Genomic DNA, 19,014 nt, shown 5'->3' with positions numbered 1-19,014 from the left:
TGTGTTCAGCATGCAGCCTCAACAGTTAAACCTTTTCTGTTGAACCTCTCCGAGTTCAGTATTTTTTGCTAGGAGTACGTAGACTCCTACATTGGTGACCCCGATGCTCAGGACGACTCCTAAGCGTAACCATGGCTGACACAAACGCAGTTTCTGTGAAGCTGCCGGAGTTCTGGGAGAACCTGGCCACCGCCTGGTTCCTTCAAGCCGAATCGCAATTCCGACTCCGCGGCATCACCGCTGATGCAACGATGTACGACTACCTCCTCGCCTCCCTGGGCAGCTCCACAATCACGAAAGTCTGGACAACACTACAAAACCTTCCGGAGGAAGGCAAGTACACACATCTCAAGGCCGCGCTCATTAAAAAATTCACAGCCTCCCAATTCTTGCGCAACTGCCACCTCCTCGACCTCCTGGGCCTCGGTGACTCCACGCCGTCAGACTTGCTCTCACACATGCTTGCTCTGACCGACGAGAAACCGCCCGGCTCCCTCTTCCGCACGCTCTTTATCCGCCAACTACCTCCCAGCATCCGCCCGGCGATCGTGGCGTCCAGCCTCACGGACCTCGAGGCCCTGGCTGATGAAGCCGATAAGCTCCTGTCCGCCAGCTCCAACCACGCCGCCACCCCCGACCTGGCCTCCACAGCGTCGGCGCGCGCTCCACCCTCTATCGCGCGGCCACACAGCTCGGCCACGAGGCCCCCATGTCCCCCAAGCCCTCCGACCCAGGGCTACTGCTACTTCCATACCCGGTTCGGCGCACGGGCACGCCGCTGAAGCCATCCCTGCACGTTTCCAACCGCCCCCACACCGGCCTACACGATGGCCGTGGGGCAAGCAGACGCGCTGCTGTATGTTACGGACAGCGCCTCCGGACGCCGTTTCCTATGCGACACGGGCGCGCAGCGCAGCATCATCCCCGCGTCCGCCCTCGAGATCCAGCGAGGCGGCCGCGGCCCTGCGCTGGCTGCCGCCAACGGCACCGACATCCGGACGTACGGCACCCGCACCGTCACCATCGACCTCGCAGGCTGCCACTACCACTGGGAGTTTATCACCGCCAAGGTGCTCTCCCCGCTCCTCGGTGCGGATTTCCTGTGTGCCCACGGCCTGTTGGTCGACATGCCTCGGCGTCGCCTCGTGGACATGAACACCATGTCACCTATCCCGGGCACCATGGCCCCTCCCCCAACCCGCCAAAATGGCGTGGCAGTGCCGCGCCCGCTCAACGGACGACTACTCAGCACTCCTGGCTGAGTTCCCAGCCCTCACCAACCCGACCTCCTCCGCGAAGGTTGCTAAGCACGGGGTAGAACACTTCATCCCCACCACAGGCCCACCGGTGTATGCCCACGCCCACAGGCTGGACCCGGCCAAACTGGAGATCGCGCGGGCCGAGTTCGCCACAATGGAACAGCTCGGCATCATCCGCCACTCCAACAGCCCCTGGGCCTCCCCACTCCACATCGTCACCAAACCCGACGGGGGATGGCGCCCCTGCGGGGACTACCGGCGCCTAAACGACGCCACCACGCCGGATCGGTACCCCATACCGCACATTCAAGACTTCTCGGCTAGACTGGCCAGCCGCTCAGTCTTCTCCAAAGTCGACCTGGTGCGCGGTTACCAGTAGGTGCCAGTCCACCCGACGGACGTTCCCAAGTTGGCCATAATCACCCCTTTTGGGCTATTTGAGTTCCTCCGAATGCCCTTCGGCCTCAAAAACGCGGCCCAGGCCTTCCAGCGGCTCGGTCCTCCGGGACCTGAAGTTCCTCTTTGTCTACCTGGATGACATCCTGGTAGCTAGTTCCTCCAAGCAGGAACACATCGAGCACCTCCGCACCCTGTTCCAGCGGCTCAGTGAGCACGGGCTCATCATCAGCCCAGCCAAGTGCCAATTCGGCCTCAGCAGGATCGAATTCCTCAGCCACCACATCACGCAGGACGGAGCCATTCCCCTGCCCGCCAAGGTGCAAGCCGTCCAGCAGTTCCCCCGGCCTACCACCATCAAAGGCCTCCAGGAGTTCTTGGGGATGATCAACTTTTACAACCGCTTCATTCCCGGAGCGGCCTCCCTCATGCAGCCCCTATACGAAGCCCTCCGTGGTAAGAAAGACAGAATGGCGATCGAGTGGTCGGCGGACATGTTGACCGCTTTCGACTCGACCAAAAAGGCGCTCGCCGACGCCACCATGCTCGCTCACCCACAGCCCAACGCCAGGGTGGCCCTCACCACGGACACCTCCGACCATGTGGTCGGCGCCGTGTACGAACAGTGGGTCGACGGGGCCTGGCAACCGCTGGCCTTTTTCAGCCGCCAACTGCACCCCTCGGAGGCCAAATACAACGCCTTTAACCGCGAGCTCCTCGCACTGTACCTGGCAGTCCGCCATTTTAGATTTCTTCTGGAGGGCCGCCCCTTCACCGCGTTTGTCGACCACAAACCCCTGACATTCGCGATGGCGAAATCTGCGGACCCGTGGTCAGCCAGGCAACAACGCCAGCTCGCCGCGGTGTCCGAATTCACCACGGGCATCCGGCATGTCTCCGGTCGAGACAACGTGGTGGGCGACTGCCTATCCCGCCCCGCCGTCCACGGCGCCCACCTGGCAGTGGACTATGCTCAACTGGCAGCGGAGCAACGCATCGACCCCGATCTGCTCTCCATGCCCACAACCCTCCCAGGGCTGCGACTGACCGACGTCGCCTGCGGCCCGTCCGCCGTCACAGTCAAATGCGACACCTCCTTGGCGCAACCCCGCCCCGTAGTCCCGGCGTCCTGGTGAAAACGGGTGTTCAACATCGTCCACGGCCTCTCACACCCCGGCACCCGCGCGTCCATTAGACTGGTGGCCAACCGATTTGTCTGGCACGGCCTGCGCAAAGATGTGCGCATCTGTCCAGATCCTGCATAGCTTGCCAGCGTGCCAAAATCCACCAGCATGTCAAAGCCCCACTCGAGGAGTTCACCGTGCCAGAAAGAAGGTTCAACCACATCCACATCGACCTCGTCGGCCCCCTGCCGCCATCACAAGGTCACACGCACCTGCTGACAATCGTGGACCGTACCACCCGCTGGCCCGAGGCCATTCCACTGACGTCCACCACCACCGCCGACATCGCGAGGGCGTTCATCGGTACCTGGGTCGCTCGGTTCGGCGTCCCCTCCGACATGACGTCGGATAGAGGCCCGCAGTTCACCTCTGATCTGTGGGCCGCCATCGCCCGAAACCTCGGGGTGGCCGTTCACCGCACCACGGCTTACCACCCCCAAGCCAACGGACTGTGCGAGCGATTCCACAGGTCCTTGAAGGCGTCCCTCCGCGCCAGCCTCGAGGACGAGGCTTGGATCGACCGCCTCCTGTGGGTGCTACTCGGCCTACGCTCCGCGGTCAAGGAAGACCTGCAAGCCTCGGTGGCGGAACTCATGTACGGCCAGCCGCTGCGCGTACCCGGAGAGTTCCTGCCCACCGCCACGACCCCCTGGTTGGCTGACCAGCAACGCCGCGCTTTCGCCAACCGGGCACAACAGTTCGCTCCGGTACCCACCGGCCGGCACGGCGAACCAGCAACCCGCGTTACCACCTAGCCTGCACATGGCCAAATTTGTTTTCGTGTGCCATGACGCCCACCGAGGACCTCTACGGCCCCCATACGACGGACCCTACAAGGTACTCCAGACGGGGAACAAGTTCTTCCTCCTCGAAGTGGGCAGCAGAACTGACAAGGTGTCGGTCGACTGGCTCAAGCTGGCGCACCTAGAGCCCGATGAACCCGTTCAAGTGGGCCAACCCCCACTGCGGGGCAGACCGCCTAAGAGCCCGATGCGTCCGACCGCCCCGCTCCCGACACCAACTGCCAAGAGCCGTTCCGGCCGTGCCATCAAGCCGCCACGCTGGTTCGTACACTCCCTACTCATGGATTCTGGGGGGAGCTGTGTGGCGTACCGATCACAGAATGGACACAATCCGCTTTCCGGTCCGTAGACTATAAATCAGGCGTCATGCCTTTAAGAAGGATCACACCTTTAAGAAACTGGATCTGCAACATAGTTAAGCCCAGAGCGGGGGAGGAGCAGTCGAAGCTGTGCACTGATGAAAGGCAGTCGTACTTTGTGTAGTCTCTGACTCCATTTTGTGTTCAGCATGCAGCCTCAACAATTAAACCTTTTCTGTTGAACCTCTCCGAGTTCAGTATTTTTTGCTAGGAGTACGTAGACTCCTACACAGGTTAATTACCTGCTCCGATCCCAGCCATTTACAGTACAACCATTTGCAGTGCTCACCTGCAGGGTTTTACAGGCAGATGAGGCACCTGCCTAAAGCAGGTGAGAGCCTCATAAATTTATGCAAATTGGGGTCCTATTATATCAATAGGACTCTGATGCAATTTTAACCAGGTCCTGAGTGGGGAAGCCGTATTGTCTTTCCCGCTAGGCAGAAGCAGGTCTGGTCTGGTTTGGACAGGAACTCTAAAACTTTCCTTTGTGGGGCCCGGAGGAGGAGGAGAAGCGTTCCTCCAGACTTCACAAAGAAAGTCACGGCTTCCCTTGCCCTGGACTCCACCCTTTCCCTCCAGTGGGACCCTCACGAAACCCACTCCCGCCACTTACCAGGAAGCCATTCTGGGTGGGAAGTGGACCGGCGGTTAAAATCGCCATGGCCTCCTGCTGCCTCTGCCATAATGGTTTCCCACCGGAAACCTTAATCCTCTTCCAACCTTCACCAACCCACAGTCTTGGAAATGGCACATTTGTCCTTTGGGAAAATCTCTCATTTCCACAAGCACTACACTGTAGAAACTGGAAGGAAAAAGGGAGGCAAGAAAACAACAGTTCGGAGCATGTTTATAAGGAATATATTGACCTTTATTTTATTCATTCTCTGGATGTGGGCATCGCTGGCAAGGCCGACATTTATTGCCCATTCCTCTTTGCCCTTGAGAAGATCCTTCTTCTTGAACTGCTGCAGTCCATGTGGTGAAGGTACTCCCATAATGCTGTTAGGTAGGGAGTTCCAGGATTTTGACCCAGCGACGATGAAAGGCCGACCTGCAATGGAAATTGACCATGCATGGACACTGGATGAAGTCAGACTTGGCTCATCAAGGCCTTCCTTGGTCAAATGGTCTACCAACACATACTATCTGAGTTTGCCCATGATGATTGGCTACTCAAATGAGGTACCATACTCTAGCTGGTGGCCATAGAACAGTATAGCATCATGAGTCACTGCCTTTAGGAAAGGAGGGGCAAGAAGCGAAAATTGAGAGAATAACTGTAGGCCTTACGGTTTTAATACAGCCCCCATAGCGCTTGTCCTAGCCTTGCTTTCTTTCAGTAGAGAGCTACAGGGCTAAATCTCAATATCAGTAGTGTCATAAATCGCAACTTCTACAAGAAGTAACTCAGGAAGTACTACTGGACGGCCAGCTGAGGGCGCCGTCCGAGGAGTATAAATACTTGGCCAGAGACAATCTGGAAACAGGAAGCTAGTGACTACTAACTAGACCTCCACGTTTTGTTACAAGTCGATTAAAGCCTTGCTTTATGTTCAACCAAGTGCGTAGTGAGTCCTTATTACGTCAAGTAGTATCCAATATTTGAGCAGATTGCGAATGAGACACAGAAATAAAGAAAGAACTGAGGGATTCAAATGGAAAATGAGAGAAGAAAATGTAGGAAAAAATTGTGGATAAAGGAGATTGACAAATTTGTGACTGAAGCAAAGAATAAATTACTGCCTAATTTGATGGAACAATTGCAGGTACATGCTTGTAATTTTAAATATGGCAACCTTCTCTTGGAAATTTAAATTGTAAAAGGTAACAGGCAATATTTTGCTCACAGGGATAACCTTTAGATTCCTTTCCACGTCTCCTGTATGTTTTTATTGTAGGCTGTTTGGCTCATGTCTAAATTACCATTAAGCTCATTGAAGGATGTCTAACTGGACATTTTCCAGCTTCTACTCTCCCATCATATCAGTTTCCTTAAAAGTGTCAGCGTGTTTTAGATAAGATGAGCTAAATGCATTACTCTGACATTCTTGTAAATTCCCTCACACGTTTTATATTTTATTGAAAATAATTTGCTTCTCTATAGAAATATTTCTTCCATTTTTTTCGATTAAAATATGACTTGAATACAGCATCTGTATACAGGACAACATGCCTCGTAACACTTCAAAACAGCGGCACCCCCATTATTTGGCCCTTCTGTTTGTCACCGTTCCTGTACAATGTTTCTGCACATCCCCATGCCAAGCAGAATAACATGAGATCTGTGGCCCCGATTTTCCCGAAAACTTACGCCACAGTAATGGTGCATCTGCAGCATACACCGTTATTCTAGCGCATACGTTCCAGGAAAGTACGTCGTAAGGGACTCTTGCCATTACTTTGCGCCAAAATTTCTGGGGTCATTTGCGCCGCCCTGCAGTTACCCTCGCCCAAAGAAGTATTTAAGTTCATTATCATAGCCCCGTAAAAATCAGCGGTGATCACGATTTTCCTGATGAAACGCCTGTTTTCTCAGGGCGACCGTTTAGGCTGGAAAATAGTGACGCTGGTGACTTGGCAGTAGAGTGATTTCAAGATTGGTATGGAAATCGGATTGCCGTTTGTTAAATTCATTACGTTTTACAGTCATAAGAAAAGAAAGATATCTGTACATATCTCTAGCACTTTCCCAAATGTTGGAATTATCAATTTATTGACTTCATGGTCGTTATTTATTGTACATAAAGTCCCTTGAAGATGTCCTTGAATTTGCTCTTGCAATGAACTAAAACCCTGAAATCTCAACAATATTCCCAGAAATAGTTAGGATTCGATTGAACTGGACACTAAGCTGAACCAGGCATCTGTGAGGAAACAAGACCAGCAAAAGCAACATTCTAATGTGTTTTCAATATTTTATTTTGAGGAAAATATCTCGTGCATCGTTTTGAGGCGACGCAACAAATTGTAGCAGATAATGCTGCAAAGACCTGAGTCACGCTGGTCTAATAAATAGCCATGACCATAACTGGCCTTGTTAATGGTCATTTATCACTTTGAGATTACAGCATCTGAAAGGTGTTCACAGGACAGACAACACGGAGCTGAAATTTATGAAGCACAGTCATGCAGTATAATTCAACTGACAGCAGCTGCTGTCAATTTCATCACCTTTTCAAATGGCATTTTCTAGTTTTCCAGTTCATTAAATTCGCACATGGTGATTTCAAATTGTTCCATTAACACAGATCGTCTACAGAGACCAGAAGGGAGAAGTGGGGACTTTGGGGTTTGGTCACAGTTTTACATGAAAACTACAAAGAAGATTAAACGGTTGCTAAGGCTCAGCAACAAAATTCAGTGAAATTGTTTGGGCCCACATTCATCTCCAGCATAACTGCTGGGAGGTGGGGGTGGAGAAAATGGGGCAAAACCTGGTTCCATCAGGATTCCACCCTCTGGAATCAATTTGTATTTATAAGACGCCTTTAATGTAGAAAGAGGTCCGATAGAGTTTCACTGAGGTGTAATCAGGCAAAAGCGATGAATGTCCTGCCAAGGCAGAGTATTGGAACTAAAACAAACCTCATCATCTCTATGGTAAACAAGGTTATCACTCTCCAGTACAGTATTCACCTTGCCTTCGACGCTGATCCCCAGTTTGTAACATCACTTCACAATGCCTTGCAACTTATCTCTCTGCACGTACGTGATAGAGCGCAAGCGCAGAAGAAATACATTGCCAGGTAGAATGAAGCAATTTTACAGGCCACAAAAATCAGCAAGCTTTTCAGACACAACGCTGACTACTGCCTCAAAACTTGGGCGATTATGGGACAATCACAGCAGCCAATTTGCACAGAGCAAGATTCTACAAATAGCAATGAGATGAATGGCCAGTTAATCTGCTTTGTGGTGATGTTGATTGAGGAAGGATGTTTAGCTTCCATCTGAACCACTGGAACAAGTGAATGGGGCCCCAACTGAATGTCTCATCTGAAGGGCAGCACTTCTGAGTATTTCCAGCATTTTCTGTTTTTATCCCATGTTATGTATTGTATTGTGATCTTATTCCAACATTTCAAGCCTTGAGAGAATGTCTGCATGGAATAGACGACAAGTAGTTTATCTTTATATACGAACAACAGTTTACCTTTTAATTTTTATTGATATATTTGTGAGTGGTTTAACCTTAGGGGGCTGAATTTCAGGCCCAAGTCCTTTGCACATTTATATTTGCTATATATATATATACGAATAATAATAATTTTGGCTCTTTGTTCTCTGAAGACAATACCCTTTCTGTCCTGGAGAGGGAGCACAAGACTTGTGTGAGAAGCACAAGACTTAATGCTCAATCTCATGTGGCTAAACACCACTTGTCCCTCTCAAAAGCTGCACACGGAACGCTCGGATTGTCTGAACAAAGCATTTTTTTGAAATAGCGTTGAGAATGCAGCAAATTAAAGTTGAGTTGACTGTTGTAGTTTAGCTGGAATTTGACCTTTTCTCCATTCCATCAAACTGTATCAGTAACTTCAGCTTCTGGTATAGGAAAATATTGTTATAATAACAAACAAGATTTCATGAGAAGAAAGCTTCCTGTATTACGTTTAGTTCAACTTGTAAGAACATAACTGAAAAACTCACTTCCAAGTGTTCTTTATCTGAGTGATTTCACAGATCTGGACAAAATGATGTGTAGGGATGTTACTTATTACATCTACTGGTTCAAACATTGATATGTGTTTAAAATGAAACAAAACTGCATGGTTCTCAAACATATTCATTTTCACAGAATGTATTCTGAATGTTTCACTATTTATAGTGTTTGTTTATTGGTCCCTATAGTGTCATTTCTGTTTGGTTCTGTCACAAATATGACCAATTGCATTCTACCAATAGTTTATTTCTACAATCTCATTCTTGATTGGCTGTTTTTGTAACTGAACCAATTACATTGTACCAAAAGAATATTGTGTGTGAAACATGCCCCCATGTGCCCACCCTGAATGGCAACCACTTTTAGGGCAGATCGACCAGCTCTCTTCCCATCAGCATCCTGTTCACTCCTCTGAGTACCAGGTCAGGCACCAGCATATACACTGTTGTTCCCATTTCACTCGCGCACTGGCTCTATGTGAGCCTCCCTATTGCCTAACCCTCTCTACCACCTACGTACTGCCTGCCCACTGCTCCCATACATAGTCATAATCATAGACAGACCCACAGGAGATCCATAAGTAAGTGTTAAAATTAAAGAACATGATTTAACAAATCAAAAATCAAGACTTAGTGATGATCTAAGAATCTTTCACAAGAAGTAACGTAATGTAAATTCAGGAAGCACCATGGGCTGGATTTTATCTATGGGGATGCGTTGGGGACGGGACTGCTGGTTGTCAGGTTTTAGTCCCGCCCCCAATGACGTCCGGCCAACCCACGCTATTTTCCCTTGATTGACCTTGTTAAGCCCGCCCTGCGGGATTAGCCGGCCAGTTAAGGGAAAGCCGGTGACGTTTCATCTGTCAAAAAGTTTTGACAGATGAATTGTCAGTATTTGACAGCTTAGAGAAGCTGTCAAACACTGACAATCTCTGTTCTATGGTGAGCCCTTGTACTGAAGACTCACCAAAACCACTTTCCTCAGCAGATATCAGATGGCTGCTGCATCTGAGAATGCAGCAGCCATTCTGTCATCTCTGCTGTTGAGATGAGGCACCTCCCGATCCCCAAGGGTTGAAGCCTGCAGGAAGAAGCAAAATAAGTAAGTAAACTTTTTCTAACACTTTACACTCACCTCTCATACTTACCTCTCCACACTTGCACCCATCACTCACCTCCACAGCGGACTTTTCGATCCCTCTCACCCCTGCAGACCCACTGCTCACCTCGATGACCCTGGCGAGATTCGCAGCTGTCGGGAAGCCCGCACGTGCAGGGGCAAAATGGGGATAAAAGGGACGGGTCCCCGTGCAGGTCGGGGACCCGCCTCCTGGGAAGATGACACGGAGGCGGGTTGGGAGCGGGTTTGGTACCCGCTCCCAGTTTCTGCCACTTACCCGGCAGTCCCGCCTCCATACCTGCCTCCCCGGGGCTGGGATAATTCGCCCCAACGATTCTGATTATTGTAATCAGTACAAAGTTTTACTTTGCATTAAATATTTGAATATGTTTTACCATGAATTTTTGATTTGTTAAACTATTTCCCGGTGCCCCAGATTCACAGTAGGTCAAAGGAGAATTAATAAATGAAGGGGATTTTGTTATGGTAATTGTATAATGAAATCTGCTTATGATTAATAAAGTGATTAATAAAGTCATGTGTTGTATAAATATAATTTTGAAGAGGAGCCTGTCATGCGTATGTATAAGCTATGAGACTGGTGGTGTTTTTGCAGTTAGAAAGAAACATTTTTTGTTGGTTTTAGTTATGCACCATCGATGTTTGAAAATGTAATTTGGTGTTTTGCGGGCAGAGTGAAACTAATGTGAATGGGGGCCTGGAGTTCATGGTGAACTCTCAGACTGTTCGAAACTGATTAGAGTGAGTTTTGCTGGAATTTACTTCTAATCAATAGGAGGAAGTGGCACCCTTTGTTGTGGTTATTTTTAATTGAAAAAAAAGCAAGATGAAGGGCCAGGGTTGAAAAGAGTAAAAGGGGTAAATTTCCAGTCTCAAAACCTTATGTCTTACAAGATCTTCCTCCGAAACAGATCTAGAATAGTTTGTTCATAAGGAGCAATTTCATGACTGAAGGTCCAAGAGGTCTTGCTCAGTACAAACTGCAATCATATGCAAAGTTTAAACTTTAAGCATAAAAGCAGTAGGGAGTAAGAGAGGGGTACTTCAGCTCATGAATACTCCTTCATGCAGTACATTCTCTCTCCAATCATGGTATGTATAATGTGAGTTGCATAACCCTGCCATTTGCTTGCTGCACCCACGTACCCTTTCTTTGAGTCATACAGCAATTTTGCATATAGTGGGATCCCAGTGTTAGAGCCTTTGTTCTTCATCAGCTTTATCAATAATCTGGATGAAGGCATCGTGGAAACAGTCTGCATGTTTGTGGGCGATACAATGATATGTGAGGACTTTGCATGAGAAAAACAGATTGCAGTCCAATCTCGATGTAATGGTGGAATGGGCCGTATCTGGTAGATGCCATTTAATATCGATAATAACGTTATGTACTTGAGTAGGGGCCTTGACAAGCATGTATGCACAACATAGGGTTGTATGCTCTAGGCTGCTGCACGGGAGTTGGAGGTGGGTGCTGTCGTGCATAAGTCATTGAAGGTCTATGACCAGTGCCGCAAGGCTGTGCTAAGATGCATTTCCAAGAAAGTTAAATACAAATCAAGAAATGCTATACAGTCTCTGCACAAGACATTGGTCAGGCCTCATCTTATAATACTGGGTCCAATTTTGATCCCCTCACATGCTGAGTAATATAGATGCCTTGGAAAAGGTTCAGAGGAGGGCCATGAAATTGATATCTTGTTTAAAGGCCAACATTTACCATGATAGGCTTAGAGAGTGGGGGCTTTTTACACTAGAAAAGTGACTAAGGTCTTTACAATAATGAACGGATTAGACTTGGTCCATGGGGAGAGGCTATTAGAGCTAGCTAGGTGAGGGAGAATCAGGGAACATAAGTATAAATTACATAAGCAAAGAACTAGATTAGAAACTGATGGTGATAGAATCCGGGCAGGTAGTTAAAACCAAGCAGTCTAGTTACCCACTCTGAACTCATCCCTTTCCTGCTGCCTGCGATCTTAACCTGACAGGTTCTGCAGATGGCTGAGGCGCTCGCCCAAACCAGGCAGGGGCCTCATGAATTTATGCAAATGGGGGTCCTATTACGATTGCATTCTAACCCTTGCCAGGTGAAAGTAACTGTCGGAAAGGATGAAGAGGCCCTGAAGGTAAGTGAAACATTTTTTCTTTGTGAGGCCATGAGCAACAGAAGTGCTCCTCCGGGTCCCACAAGGAGAGTCACGGCCTCCTCTGCCCTCCCCCACGAGACCGCTCCCTGAGAATCACCTGCTTCCCTTGGTGCCACCAAAACCTCCTCTCCCGCTGGCCAGCTAACACTTCCGCCCGTTTCGGCATGTAGATCAGAGTTGGGAATTAAAATTCCCGGGCTTCAAACTTAGGCCAGCGAGTGCATTTTCCACTCACCCCCCACCCCCAGTCCCACCGCCCCCCACTCCCACTCACTCAGCCTGCCCCCACTCACTCGCCCCACCCCCGCCCCCACTCACTCGCCCCACCCCCACTCCCACCGCCCCCCACTCCCACTCACTCAGCCCGCCCCCACTCACTCGCCCCACCCCCAGTCCCACTGCCCCCCACTCCCACTCACTCAGCCCGCCCCCCACTCACTCGCCCCACCCCCAGTCCCACTGCCCCCCACTCCCACTCACTCAGCCCGCCCCCACTCACTCGCCCCACCCCCGCCCCCACTCACTCGCACCACCCCCACTCCCACCGCCCCCCACTCCCACTCACTCAGCCCGCCCCCACTCACTCGCCCCACCCCCGCCCCCACTCACTCGCACCAACCCCACTCCCACCGCCCCCCACTCCCACTCACTCAGCCCGCCCCCACTCACTCGCCCCACCCCCACTCCCACCGCCTCCCACTCCCACTCACTCAGCCCGCCCCCACTCACTCGCACCACCCCCACTCCCACCGCCCCCCACTCCCACTCACTCAGCCCGCCCCCACTCACTCGCCCCACCCCCAGTCCCACTGCCCCCCACTCCCACTCACTCAGCCCGCCCCCACTCACTCGCCCCACCCCCAGTCCCACTGCCCCCCACTCCCACTCACTCAGCCTGCCCCCACTCACTCGCACCACCCCCACTCCCACCGCCCCCCACTCCCACTCACTCAGCCCGCCCCCACTCACTCGCCCCACCCCCACTCCCACCGCCCCCCACTCCCACTCACTCAGCCCGCCCCCACTCACTCGCACCACCCCCACTCCCACCGCCCCCCACTCCCACTCACTCAGCCCGCCCCCACTCACTCGCACCACCCCCACTCCCACCGCCCCCCACTCCCACTCACTCAGCCCGCCCCCACTCACTCGCCCCACCCCCAGTCCCACTGCCCCCCACTCCCACTCACTCAGCCTGCCCCCACTCACTCGCCCCACCCCCAGTCCCACCGCCCCCCACTCCCACTCACTCAGCCCGCCCCCACTCACTCACCCCACCCCCGCCCCCCACTCACTCATTCGCCCCGCCCCCCCACTCACTCATTCGCCCCGCCCCCCACTCACTCACTCACCCCGCCCCCACTCACTCACTCGCCCCGCCCCACTCACTCATTCGCCCCGCCCCCCAACACACTCACTCACTCACCCCGCTCCCACTCACTCACTTGCCCCACTCCCACTCACTCACCCCGCCCCCCGCCCCCACTCACTCATTCGCCCCGCCCCCACTCACTCACTCGCCCGCACTCACCTGCCCCGCGCCCTACTCACTCACTCACTCGCCCCGCCCCCCACTTACTCACTCACTCGCCCTGCCCCCACTTACTCACTCACTCGCCCCGCCCCCACTCACTCACTCGCCCCGCCCCCACTCACTCACTCACTCACCCCGCCTCCACTCACTCACTCACTCGCCCCGCCCCCACTCACTCACTCGCCCCGCCCCCACTCACTCACTCGCCCCGCCCCCACTCACTCACTCGCCCCGCCTCCACTCACTCACTCACTCGCCCCGCCCCCACTCACTCACTCGCCCCGCCCCCGCTCACTCACTCGCCCCGCCCCCGCTCACTCACTCGCCCCGCCCCCGCTCACTCACTCGCCCCGCCCCCACTCACTCACTCGCCCCGCCCCCCACTCACTCACTCGCCCCGTCCTCACTCGCGCACATCGCCCTGCCCCCTCTCACTCACTCGCCCCGCCCCCACTCACTCACTCACTCGCCCCGCCCCCACTCACTCACTCACCCCGCCCCCACTCACTCACTCGCCCCGCCCCCACTCACTCACTCGCCCCGCCCCCACTCACTCACTCGCCCCGCCTCCACTCACTCACTCACTCGCCCCGCCCCCACTCACTCACTCGCCCCGCCCCCGCTCACTCACTCGCCCCGCCCCCGCTCACTCACTCGCCCCGCCCCCGCTCACTCACTCGCCCCGCCCCCACTCACTCACTCGCCCCGCCCCCCACTCACTCACTCGCCCCGTCCTCACTCGCGCACTTCGCCCTGCCCCCTCTCACTCACTCGCCCCGCCCCCACTCACTCACTCACTCGCCCCGCCCCCACTCACTCACTCACCCCGCCCCCACTCACTCACTCACCCCGCCCCCACTCACTCACTCGCCCCGCCTCCACTCACTCACTCACTCGCCCCGCCCCCACTCACTCGCCCCGCCCCCACTCACTCACTCGCCCCGCCCCCACTCACTCACTCGCCCCGCCCCCGCTCACTCACTCGCCCCGCCCCCACTCACTCACTCGCCCTGCCCCCACTCACTCACTCGCCCCGCCCCCCACTCACTCACTCGCCCCGTCCCCACTCACGCACTCGCCCTGCCCCCTCTCACTCACTTGCCCCGCCCCCACTCACTCATTCGCCCCGCCCCCACTCACGCACTCGCCCTGCCCCCTCTCACTCACTCGCCCCGCCCCCACTCACTCACTCGCCCCGCCCCCACTCACTCACTCGCCCCGCCCCCACTCACTCACTCGCCCCGCCTCCACTCACTCACTCACTCGCCCCGCCCCCACTCACTCACTCACCCCGCCCCCACTCACTCACTCACCCCGCCCCCGCTCACTCACTCGCCCCGCCCCCACTCACTCACTTGCCCTGCCCCCACTCACTCACTCGCCCCGCCCCCCACTCACTCACTCGCCCCGTCCCCACTCACGCACTCGCCCTGCCCCCTCTCACTCACTTGCCCCGCCCCCACTCACTCATTCGCCCCGCCCCCACTCACGCACTCGCCCTGCCCCCTCTCACTCACTCGCCCGCCCCCACTCACTCACTCGCCCTGCCCCCACTCACTCACTCGCCCCGCCCCCTCTCACTCACTCGCCCCGTCCCCACTCACTCACTCGCCCCGCCCCCTCTCACTCACTCGCCCCGCCCCCACTCACTCACTTGCCCCGCCCCCCACTCACTCACTCGCCCCGTCCCCACTCACTCGCCCTGCCCCCACTCACTCACTCGCCCCGCCCCCACTCACTCACTCGCCCCGCCCCCACTCACTCACTCGCCCCGCCTCCACTCACTCACTCACTCGCCCCGCCCCCACTCACTCGCCCCGCCCCCACTCACTCACTCGCCCCGCCCCCACTCACTCACTCGCCCCGCCCCCGCTCACTCACTCGCCCCGCCCCCACTCACTCACTCGCCCTGCCCCCACTCACTCACTCGCCCCGCCCCCCACTCACTCACTCGCCCCGTCCCCGCTCACGCACTCGCCCTGCCCCCCCTCACTCACTTGCCCCGCCCCCACTCACTCATTCGCCCCGCCCCCACTCACGCACTCGCCCTGCCCCCTCTCACTCACTCGCCCGCCCCCACTCACTCACTCGCCCTGCCCCCACTCACTCACTCGCCCCGCCCCCTCTCACTCACTCGCCCCGCCCCCTCTCACTCACTTGCCCCGCCCCCCACTCACTCACTCGCCCCGTCCCCACTCACTCGCCCTGCCCCCACTCACTCACTCGCCCCGCCCCCACTCACTCACTCGCCCCGCCCCCACTCACTCACTCGCCCCGCCCTCACTCACTCGCCCTGCCTTCACTCACTCGCCCCGCCCCCACTCACTCACTCGCCCCGCCTCCACTCACTCACTCGCCCCGCCTCCACTCACTCACTCGCCCCGCCCCCACTCACTCACTCACTCGCCCCGCCCCCACTCACTCACTCGCCCCGCCCCCACTCACTCACTCGCCCCGCCCCCGCTCACTCACTCGCCCCGCCCCCACTCACTCACTCGCCCTGCCCCCACTCACTCACTCGCCCCGCCCCCCACTCACTCACTCGCCCCGTCCCCATTCACTCGCCCTGCCCCCACTCACTCACTCGCCCCGCCCCCGCTCACTCACTCGCCCCGCCCCCACTCACTCACTCGCCCTGCCCCCACTCACTCACTCGCCCCGCCCCCCACTCACTCACTCGCCCCGTCCCCATTCACTCGCCCTGCCCCCACTCACTCACTCGCCCCGCCCCCACTCACTCACTCGCCCCCCACTCACTCATTCGCCCCACCCCCAGTCACTCACCCCACCCCTACTCACTCACTCGTCCTGCCCCCACTCACTCACTCACTCCGCCCCCACTCACTCACTCACTCCGCCCCCACTCACTCATTCGCCCCGCCCACAGTCACTCACCCTGCCCCCACTCACTTACTCGCCCTGTCCCCAGTCACTCACTCGTCCTGCCCCCACTCACTCACTCACTCCGCCCCCACTCACTCACTCACTCCGCCCCCACTCACTCATTCGCCCCACCCCGTCACTCGCCCTGCCCCCACTCACTCGTCCCGCGTCCACTCACTCGCCCCGCCCCGTCACTCACTCGCCCCGCGCCGACTCACTCACCCCGCCCCCACTCACTCGCCCGCCCCCACTCACTCGCCCCGCCCCCACTCACTCGCCCGTCCCCACTCACTCGCCCGCCCCCACTCACTCGCCCCGCCCTCCACTCACTCATTTGCCCTGCCCCCACTCACTCACTCGCCCCGCCCCCACTCACTCATTCGCCCCGCCCCCCCTCACCCGCCCCGCGCCCCACTCACTCACTCACCCCGCCCCCCACTAACTCGCTCACTCGCCCCGCCCCCACTCACTCACTCGCCCTGCCCCCACTCACTCACTTGCCCCGCCTCCACTCACTCACTCGCCCCACCCCCGCAATCACTCACTCGCCCCACCCCGCTCCCCACTCACTCACTCGCCCCGCCCCCACTCACTCACTCTCCCCACCCCCCCACTCACTCACTCGCCCCGCCCCCACTCACTCATTCGCCCCACCCCTACTCAATCACTCGCCCCGCCCCAGTCACTCACTCGCCCTGCCCCCACTCACTCACTCACTCCGCCCCCACTCACTCACTCGCCCCGCCTCACTCATTCACCCCACCCCCACTCACTCACTCACCCCGCCCCCAGTCACTCGCCCTGCCCCCACTCATTCGCCCCGCCCCCCACTCACTTACTCACCCCGCCCCCACTCACTCACTCACTCGCCCCGCCCCCACTCACTCACCCCACCCCCACTCACTCACTCGCCCCGCCCCCACTCACTCACTCACCCCGCCCCCAGTCACTCGCCCTGCCCCCACTCATTCGCCCCGCCCCCCCACTCACTTACTCACCCCGCCCCCACTCACTCACTCACTCGCCCCGCCTCCACTCACTCACTCACTCGCCCCGCCCCCACTCACTCACTCGCCCCGCCCCCAGTCACTCACTCGCCCCGCCCCCACTCACTCACTCGCCCCGCCCCCCACTCACTCATTCGCCCCACCCCCAGTCAGTCGCCCCACCCCTACTCACTCACTCGTCCTGCCCCCACTCACTCACTCACTCCGCCCCCACTCACTCACTCACTCCACCCCCACTCACTCATTCGCCCCGCCCCAGTCACTCACCCTGCCCCCACTCACTCGCCCCGCCTCCACTCACTCACTCGCCCCGCCCCCAGTCACTCACTCGTCCTGCCCCCACTCACTCACTCACTCCGCCCCCACTCACTCACTCACTCCGCCCCCACTCACTCATTCGCCCCACCCCCAGTCACTCGCCCTGCCCCCACTCACTCGTCCTGCACCCACTCACTCGCCCCGCCCCCAGTCACTCACTCGCCCCGCGCCCACTCACTCGCCCCACCCCCAGTCACTCACTTGCCCGGCGCCCACTCACTCGTCCCGCGCCCACTCACTCGCCCCGCCTCCAGTCACTCACTCGCCCTGCCCCCACTCACCCGCCCCGCCCCCACTCACTCGCCCTGCCCCCACTCACTCACTTGCCCCGCCCCCCACTCACTCATTTGCCCAGCCCCCACTCACTCACTTGCCCCGCCTCCACTCACTCACTCACCCCGCCCCCACTCACTCACTCGCCCCGCCTCCACTCACTCACTCGCCCCGCCCCCACTCACTCAATTGCCCCACCCCACCCCCCACTCACTCACTCGCCCCACCCCCCCACTCACTCACTCGCCCCACCCCGCTCCCCACTCACTCACTCGCCCCGCCCCCACTCACTCACTCGCCCCGCCCCCACTCACTCACTCGCCCCACCCCCCCACTCACTCACTCGCCCCGCCCCCACTCACTCATTCGCCACACCCCTACTCAATCACTCGCCCCGCCCCAGTCACTCACTCGCCCTGCCCCCACTCACTCACTCACTCCGCCCCCACTCACTCACTCGCCCCGCCTCACTCATTCACTCCGCCCCCACTCACTCACTCACCCCGCCCCCAGTCACTCGCCCTGCCCCCACTCATTCGCCCCGCCCCCCACTCACTTACTCACTCCGCCCCCACTCACTCATTCGCCCCACCCCCAGTCACTCGCCCTGCCCCCACTCACTCACTTGCCCCACCCCCCACTCACTCGCCCCGCCCCCACTCACTCGCCCCGCCCCCTACTCACTCACTCGCCCCTGCCCCCCACTCAGTCATTCGCCCCGCCCCCACTCAATCACTCGCCCCGCCCCCACTCACCCGCCCCGCCCCCACTTACTCACTCACTCGCCCTGCCCCCACTCACTCACTCACTATCCCCGCCCCCTACTTACTCACTCACTCGCCCCGACCCCACGCACTCACTCGCCCCGCCCCCACTCACTCACTCACTCGCCCCGACCCCACTCACTCACTCACTCGCCCCGCCCCCCACTTACTCACTCACTCGCCCCGTCCCCACTCACTCACTCACTCGCCCCGACCCCACTCACTCACTCACTCCCACTCACTTACTCACCCCGCCCCCCACTCACTCACTCACC

The sequence above is a fragment of the Somniosus microcephalus genome, chromosome 1, assembly GCF_052327205.1.
Source record: "Somniosus microcephalus isolate GS21.2 chromosome 1, FLI_Smic_1.0, whole genome shotgun sequence".
In the NCBI taxonomy this organism is placed as follows: Eukaryota; Metazoa; Chordata; class Chondrichthyes; order Squaliformes; family Somniosidae; genus Somniosus; species Somniosus microcephalus.
The sequence above is the reverse complement of the archived record's forward strand: the minus strand, read 5'-3'. Positions refer to the sequence as shown.